Consider the following 7,569-nt stretch of genomic DNA (forward strand, 5'->3'; position numbering starts at 1 on the left):
AAAGAATCAATTAAAGATCAACCAGAGTGCGGAAGACAAGAAACTGTGCAAATGCAAATATAAATAAATAGTAATAAATATTGAGAACATGAGATAACAAAATACTGAGTCTTTAAAGTGAGATCATTGGTTGTGGGAACATCTCAATGGATGAGCAAGTGTCTGTAGCTATCCCTTTTTGTTCAGACACCTGATGGTTGTGGGGTAGTAACTTGGTGGCGTGAGTCCTGAGGCTCTTCTACCTTCTACCTGATGGCAACAGCGAGAAAAGAACATGGCCTGGGTAATGAGGATCTTTGATGATGGATGCTGCTTTTCTACAACAACATTTCATGTAGATGTGCTCAACAGATGGGAGGGTTTTACCCATGATGTACGAAGCTGAATCCACTCCCTTTTGTAGGATTTTCCGAACAATGGCATTTATCATAACCCCATGGTTTTAGACTTGGCTGATGTAAACAAGAATATCTCAAGGTCATTTCACTTCACAAACTTGTCTCTTGAGCAGCCACCGCCCCCGCTGCTGTGGACCAGCAGCTTGTGCTCTACAGACAGTGCTGTCTGTTTGCAAAGCTGCCCTTTTACCTTCTGACCGATTACTGCTTGCAATTTACATTAAGAACTGAAGACTTAATGTATATAGCACCTGTTACATACTTTCATATGCCATCTTTGCCTTGTTAATTGATCTTTAAATTTTATCCCTGAATTTTTCATACCTCTTTACCCCATTTTGCAATGTTGATTGCTTGTTAATAGTCATAACTAATTTTTGCCTATTCTACTCCATATATTCTTTAACTTTCACAGACAAAAACTTCTACAGATGCACAGTGAGGAGTACCCTAAGTGCATCAATGATGGGAATAGCAACACAAATAGCCTGGAATAGAAAAGGCCACAGAAATTGGAGGACACAGCCAGAGATTTCCCCCACTATTGACTACATTTACATGGAGCACTGCTACAGGAAAGCAGCATCCATCATCAAAGACCCACCACAATCCAGGCTATGCTCTCTTTTCATTAATACTGTCAGGCAGGAGGTATAGAAGCATTAGATCCCATACCACCAGGATCAAGAACAGTTATTACCTAACAAGCATCAGACTCCTGGATAACTTCAATCACCACTACACTGGTCTGATTCCAGAAATTACAGACTCCCTTTCAAGGACTGTTTACAACTTGTGTTCTCAGTGTTATTTTTTTTATTTGCACAGTTTGTCTTCTTTAGAATTAGTGTTGGTTGTCATTCTTTGTCTATTTATGTACAGTTTTTTTGTAAATTCTATTGTATTTCCTTTTTTCTGTAAATGCCTGCAAGAAAATGAATCTCAAGGTAATATACAGTAACATATATATACACACATTGATAATAAACGTACTTTGAACTTTGATTAGATGTGGGAAATTCAAACTTTTCTCTTTGGGAACTACCTCTTTTAAAGCTACCCATCACTCTAACTTTGACTGACCCTGAATTAGATGGTTCTGGTCCTCCAGTGAGCTTTTGGTCAATCTTGTCTTAGGCTTGTAAATTTTTATTATCCCAAATTAGAATTTTTATTCTTGATGTATCTTTCTTCTTTTCTCTGTTCATGCTAAATCTAATCAAATTATAATCATTCCCTCCAAGACACTCTCCCAACCTTTGTAGTTTTCTGATGTTCATCTCCTAAGATCACTTTGCTTGTTGGGTTTGCTTGCTGTTGATTTTAAAAATATTGAGTTTCCAGAATTCTGATGTTTCTGTACAACTTTTAAGGCACTTTCAGTTACTGTCTTTTGTTGTCCACATATTTGTCTTCCATCCCTCTTTGAACTTTAGGAGAACTAAAAGCCTGTTTCCAGCAATATGATTGCCTCCCTTTTGTTCATCAGTTCAACTCATGTGACCTTTAAAAGAAACCTGAATTAGTACTTGAAATACTACATATTGCATTACTAGTTGATTTGCCAGCCCACCTTGTAGTTGCTTTTTCGACTAAAGTTATAAAAATGCCATCCCCTTCTCTCAATTCTTCTGTCTCTGCCGCATCTGTTCTCAGCATGAGGCTTTTCATTCCAGGACTAATAAGATGTCCTCCTTCTTCAAAAAAGGGGGCTTTCCTTCCTCCACCATCAACATAGTCCACATATAGCATTTTGCACACATCTGGCCTCACTCCATCCTCCCGCTACCCCAGCAGGGATAAGGTTCTGTTTGTCCTCACCTACCACCCCACCAGCCTCTGAGTCCAACACATAATTCTCTATTACTTCCACCATCTCCAATGGCCATGCATGTCTTTCCCTCCCCAACTTTCTACCTTCCACAGGAATCGCTCCCTACGCTACTCCCTTGTGCCTCCCCACTGATCTCTCTCCTGGTCCTTATCCTTGCAAGCGAAATAAGTGCTACAACTACCCCCTACACCACCCCCTCACTACCATTCAGGGCCCCAAACAGTCCTTCCAGGTGAGGTGACACTTCACTTGTGAGTTTGTTGGGGTCATATACTGTGTCCGGTGCTCCCGTTGTGGCCTCCTGTATATCAGTGAGACCCGATATAGATTGGGAGACCGCTTTGCCAAGCAACTACATTCCACCTGCCAGAAAAAGCAGGATCTCCTGGCGGCCTCCCACTTTAATTCTGCTTCCCATTCCCATTCCAACACATCAGTCCTTGGCCGCCTCTACTGCTGCAATGATGCCACTCTCAGGTCGGCCGAGAAACACTTTATATTCCATCTGGGTGGCCACCAACCTGATGGCAAAAAACATGGATTTCTCAAACCTCTGGTAATTGCCTCCCCTCTCCTTCACCATTTCCCATTCCTATTTCCCTCTCAGTTATCCCCTTACCTGCCCACCACCTCCCTCTGGTACTCCTTCCCCTTCCCTTTCTTCCATGGCCTTCTGTCCATTCCTATCAGATTCCCCTTTCTCCAGCCCTTAATCTCTTTCATCAATTGACTTCCCAGCTCTTTACTTCACCTCTTTCCCTCTCCTGGTTTCACCTGTCATCTGCTACCTTGTACTTCTTCCTCCCCTCCTCCCACCTTCTTACTCTGACTTCTTATATTTTCTCTCCAGTCCTAATCAAAGATTTCGGCCCAAAATGTTGACTGCTTACTCTTTTCCATAGATGCTGTCTGGCATGCAGAATTCCTCCAGCACTTTGTGGGTGTTGCTTGGATTGCCTGCATCTGCAGATTTTTCTCTTGTTTGTAAGGTTATGACATTCCCTCCTTGTTAGGACTCTGGTCTATTTTGGAGTTGGCCAACAGGGCCAGACATAGTTTCAAAGGGTTTTTTTTCAGAAGTGCTTGTATTGATCCTAGACTACACATGTTCCCAAATAACATCTGTGTACTTAAACCCTGCTTCCTGTAGTTTACTTTGCTCGGTCTTGAAGTGTGACCTTGTAAGTAACAAGAGCCTCTGGTGGTTCTTTTTCTGTCTTTTCTGTGTGTTTTTGATGTCTTCTTACAGCCTGCCATTCCAGGATTTTATCTGTGCATTAAGATCTCGGATTATTGAATTTGTGTTTGGATTACAGCATTTTTTAGTTTGACTGGTTGCCTGTTTTTGTCCATCTTGGCTAAAAGAAAATAAAACTGGCTTTTAAATCTACACGTCAGCTCCTGTCTGCCTCATGGTTTCTGCACTGAGGATCATTCACAATCCTCATTGGTACAGTGATAGAGTGTTCGGCTTTCAACCCAGTGGTACACACAAAATGCTGGAGGAACTCAGCAGGCCAGGCAGCATCGCCATTAGAAACTGCCCGGCCTGCTGAGTTCCTCCAACACTTTATGTGCATTACTTTGATTTCCAGATTCTGCAGAATTTTTCTTCTTTGTGTTTCAACCCAATGACTTGAGTTTGATTTCCCTTCCGCTCTTTATGTTCCTTCCGACTTTGCCCGAAAACTGAACCAGGAGTGTTGACCTACCACTCCTGCCAATGTTAAACCCATGTTTTAGTAGTAACTACAGTGACAAATTCCCACATTTCTTTCTGACCCATCACGGTATAGAACATAGAACAGTACAATACAATATAGGCCTTTGGTACACAATGTTGTACAGACCTTTAACCTACTTGAAAATCGATCTCCATTTTTCTATCAGCCATGTGCCCACCTAAGAGTCTCTTAAATGTACCAGATATACCTCCCTCTACCACCACCCCGGCAGTGCATTCCATGGACCTACAACTCTGTGTAAAAAAAAACCTGCCTCTGACAAGCATTCATCCCAACACCTTAAAATGAAGCCTCCTTGTATTAGTCATTTACACCCTGGGGGAAAAAGTCTCTGGCTGCCCATTGGAACGATGCCTCTTATCATCTTATGCATCTCAACCAAGTCACCTCTAATCCTCCTCCTCCTCTCCAAAGAGAAAAGCCCTAGCTCACTCACCCTCTCCACATAAGGCATGCTCTCTAATCCAGGCATCTCCTAGTGAATCCCCTCTGCACCCTCGCTTACTTCCATATTCTTCCTATAATGAGACAAGCGTCACTACATCACTTTTAGCTCTGAGGCTCCATATATTCATGTATTCAGAATTAAGTGCTACAGGACTTCCTTATTTCTTTTTCTCCTCTTTGAGATACCCCACTTCAAATGCCTGCACAAATACAAGTGCAATTATTAAATCAGACCAGAACAAAGCACAAGCATGAGATCAATATTTGCCTCTCCAGTGTTAAATTAAGAAAATCTCCAGTGTGGTCCATGATTAAAAAAAAATACTAATACACAAACCCGAATACACATTGAGTATAAAACAAAGCTTTGTCACTGAAGAGTACTATGCCGAAAGTATTGTTTTTTTCCTCCTTTGAAGCAGAATTTTATCAGGGCCGCTTTGAGATTATACGTATACTCATACTAAATGTGTGTATAGTATTAAATATGTTATATCGATTTAATCCAGGTATATTTTTTTAAAAAGCAAGCTGTTGGTGAAGACAATGACAATATTAAACATTCTGGTGCGCCTCGCCCTGGAGAGGATACAGCACTGAAATGGGTACAAAACTACCACTGGGCGAATAGAGAGTGCATGAGACTTGCCCTGAATAATTGGCATGGGCAGAAAATCGCCCAGCTGAAAAATGGCTATGTCCCGTTTTAATTGTTGTATATTAGAGAACAATGTGCTGATATTTCCTCGCTTGCTTGTAAGGTCACGACGAACCACGTTGTATCGCAGCTGGTTTAAGCTGTGAATACCTGAAATGAGGCAAGGGCTGTTTTGCATAAATGTGTCGAAGCACGTTGCCCGTAAGGTGAAGGGGCTGAGATTTGTTTTTTTTTAAAAAATGGGCAGCAAATTGCCATGCACATGTTTTCAAACAATGGCTCTATAATAAATTCAGGGCCAAAAAAAAACGCGTGGTCACTGCACCGTATCTCCAGCTAATGTTGTAACTCTTGTAAAGAAAGTGATATATTTATTATAATTTATTTATTTTCTGCTTGGAATGAGTTTGCTTTCAATATTCCGTTGCGCATTTTTTAACGTAGGTTGCGTTACGAAATCCGCCCAATGTACCTGCTGAATGATTTCCCAAAGTTCCCATTATTCATCAAGGAAATCTTTGCGTCAAATAAATCTGAGTTGGGCGTGAACCATACTCTATGCTTTTTTTTCCGATTTACAGGTATGTTTTAAAGTGGAAAAAGAACATGCAGCCATTTCCGCAATGAAGTGCCCTTTCATAAGCGGTGTATATTGTTGGTGACAGGAACATATGCACGGAAAATGGTTTCCTCGCCGTAGCAAATCAAACCTTAGCCCTCGGCAGCAGTAGCTGCGCTGGCCATTTTCAGCACTGAGGCCAGCTCCTGCTCACCATCACCGTGTGACGATGCTGATCGAGGGCTGAGCAACAACACTCTAATACTGTATTCAATAGTCAGCGAGCCCGGGAGCAGAGATAATCAGCAATCTACCCAAATACTCAAGCCTTTCTTTATCGTGTCCAACTGATCTCCCCAGCGGCAAGCTGTTAATCGTGGGGAGAACTACACCCTGGTACACCCCAGTTACCGTGTCCCTGACAATGACATTGTCTTGCCGATGTCCCTTAACCAAGACAGTTAGTTGGAAAGTGATTGGCGGGTAGCACATACCTGAACAACCCCTTCTGCCTTTTAACCGTCCTGACCCATGCTACCTGTCGTTTCGCGGTGCCGAACGATCCGATTTGCTGTGCTCCTTAAAATCGCCTTGCTTAAAGATTCCGGGCTAATTATTATTAGAGAGCCCCCTGCTTCAGACACTCCGCGCTTCTCTCGGTATTCGCCCTGATCCACAAGAAACCATCATACCTGTAACACGCTGGGTTGGCTGAATCGTCCAAGTGTGAGAAACCTCAGAGCTCGATGAGACACTTTAACCTCTCAGCTTGTTCTGCCGTTCATTGCGACCATTCCCGGACTACGTGCCAACACGATGCAAACGCCTCCGCGCAGACATAAATGTATCTGGTACTTAGAGGAAAATCTTCGCGACGGGAAACGTTACCCGGGAGGAACCAATAAATTCAACGGGACTGGATGGATCAATGGTGAGATTAAAACCAGAATGAACCCTCAGACCGCAATAATAACCCTCCAGAACGTTGTCATGTGTACAAGCAACCCTCCTCCGCCAGAAACTACAACTGCCTCGCCCATATTTTGAGGAATTCAAATAAAATGCTGAAAAATCAGATATGCGCACAATTCGGGAACAGTTAAATTATTAATCACTGTTTGCTGAGAATGTAGCATACTTAAATATATATGTATTGTAATCCGTGACAGCTCGCGCTGTAACAATTCCTGCATTAATATTTATATGGGATTTAAATAATGGAGGTGCCTAGGGAGTTGCACAAACAAGATTCACGTTGAAACATCTGGAACACGGAATCTGGGTAAACACTTTTGCAGAATATTTCACGCCAATTTCTAAGTATGCTTCAGTTTAGGATAGAGGGGTATGCAGAGTGAAGCACTCGCGTTTGATTAAATACCGCAACAAAAGAAAACAATACCTTGATTTATTGACTCCAACGCAGTCTTTCACACCAGCCTCATTACTTAAGCAGGTGGCTCCTCTGGCAGTCCGTTATGCGGCTGGTCGGTGTTTTAGAAATGTTTAACCAAATCCATTGTGCCTTGTCCGATGCTCATTAGCCTCACCAGCATGGTCTGCAACAGTATATCTGCTACATTCCACCATTCCGCCTCTTTAAGCTGTTAGGGTATTCAGTGTCGAGGAAATGTGTTTATATCGAACTCCCTAAGCTGTATAATATTCCCTTGGTGTGCACTGGTGTGAAATTCCCGTGGTTGCAGGATCCTTGTCCCTCAGTAATTGCTTGATTGACAGTCCATCAAATTACCTAAACAATGCACTCCTCCACAGCTACCTTCAGACTGCAGGCTGTTCCATTTGCAAGGTGTGCTGCAGTTACCTCCCTTGGCCATTCCAACAGAACCTCCCAAACCAATGGTCCCTACAGCCAAGATCAAAGGCAGAGGGAGCAGGAGGACAACTACAAATTTCACTCATCCGGA

General features: G+C 42.6%; 1 protein-coding gene across 2 annotated transcripts in view; it reads right to left on the minus strand.

Moving 5' to 3' along the window:
- amer3 (APC membrane recruitment protein 3) overlaps positions 1 to 7,226 on the minus strand; it is a 170,859-nt gene extending 163,633 nt beyond the window's left edge. Inside the window, exon 1 of one of the 2 annotated variants that reach the window (XM_063044959.1) lies at positions 7,044 to 7,226. The gene's annotated coding sequence lies outside the window, so the exon portion shown is untranslated. Of the gene's footprint in view, positions 1 to 6,135; positions 6,202 to 7,043 lie in introns of those variants that run through there. The other variant, XM_063044960.1, reaches the window with a different exon arrangement.
- Between the last annotated feature and the right edge of the window lie 343 nt (positions 7,227 to 7,569).

Source organism: Mobula hypostoma, chromosome 4 (assembly GCF_963921235.1).
Source record: "Mobula hypostoma chromosome 4, sMobHyp1.1, whole genome shotgun sequence".
Lineage (NCBI taxonomy): Eukaryota > Metazoa > Chordata > Chondrichthyes > Myliobatiformes > Myliobatidae > Mobula > Mobula hypostoma.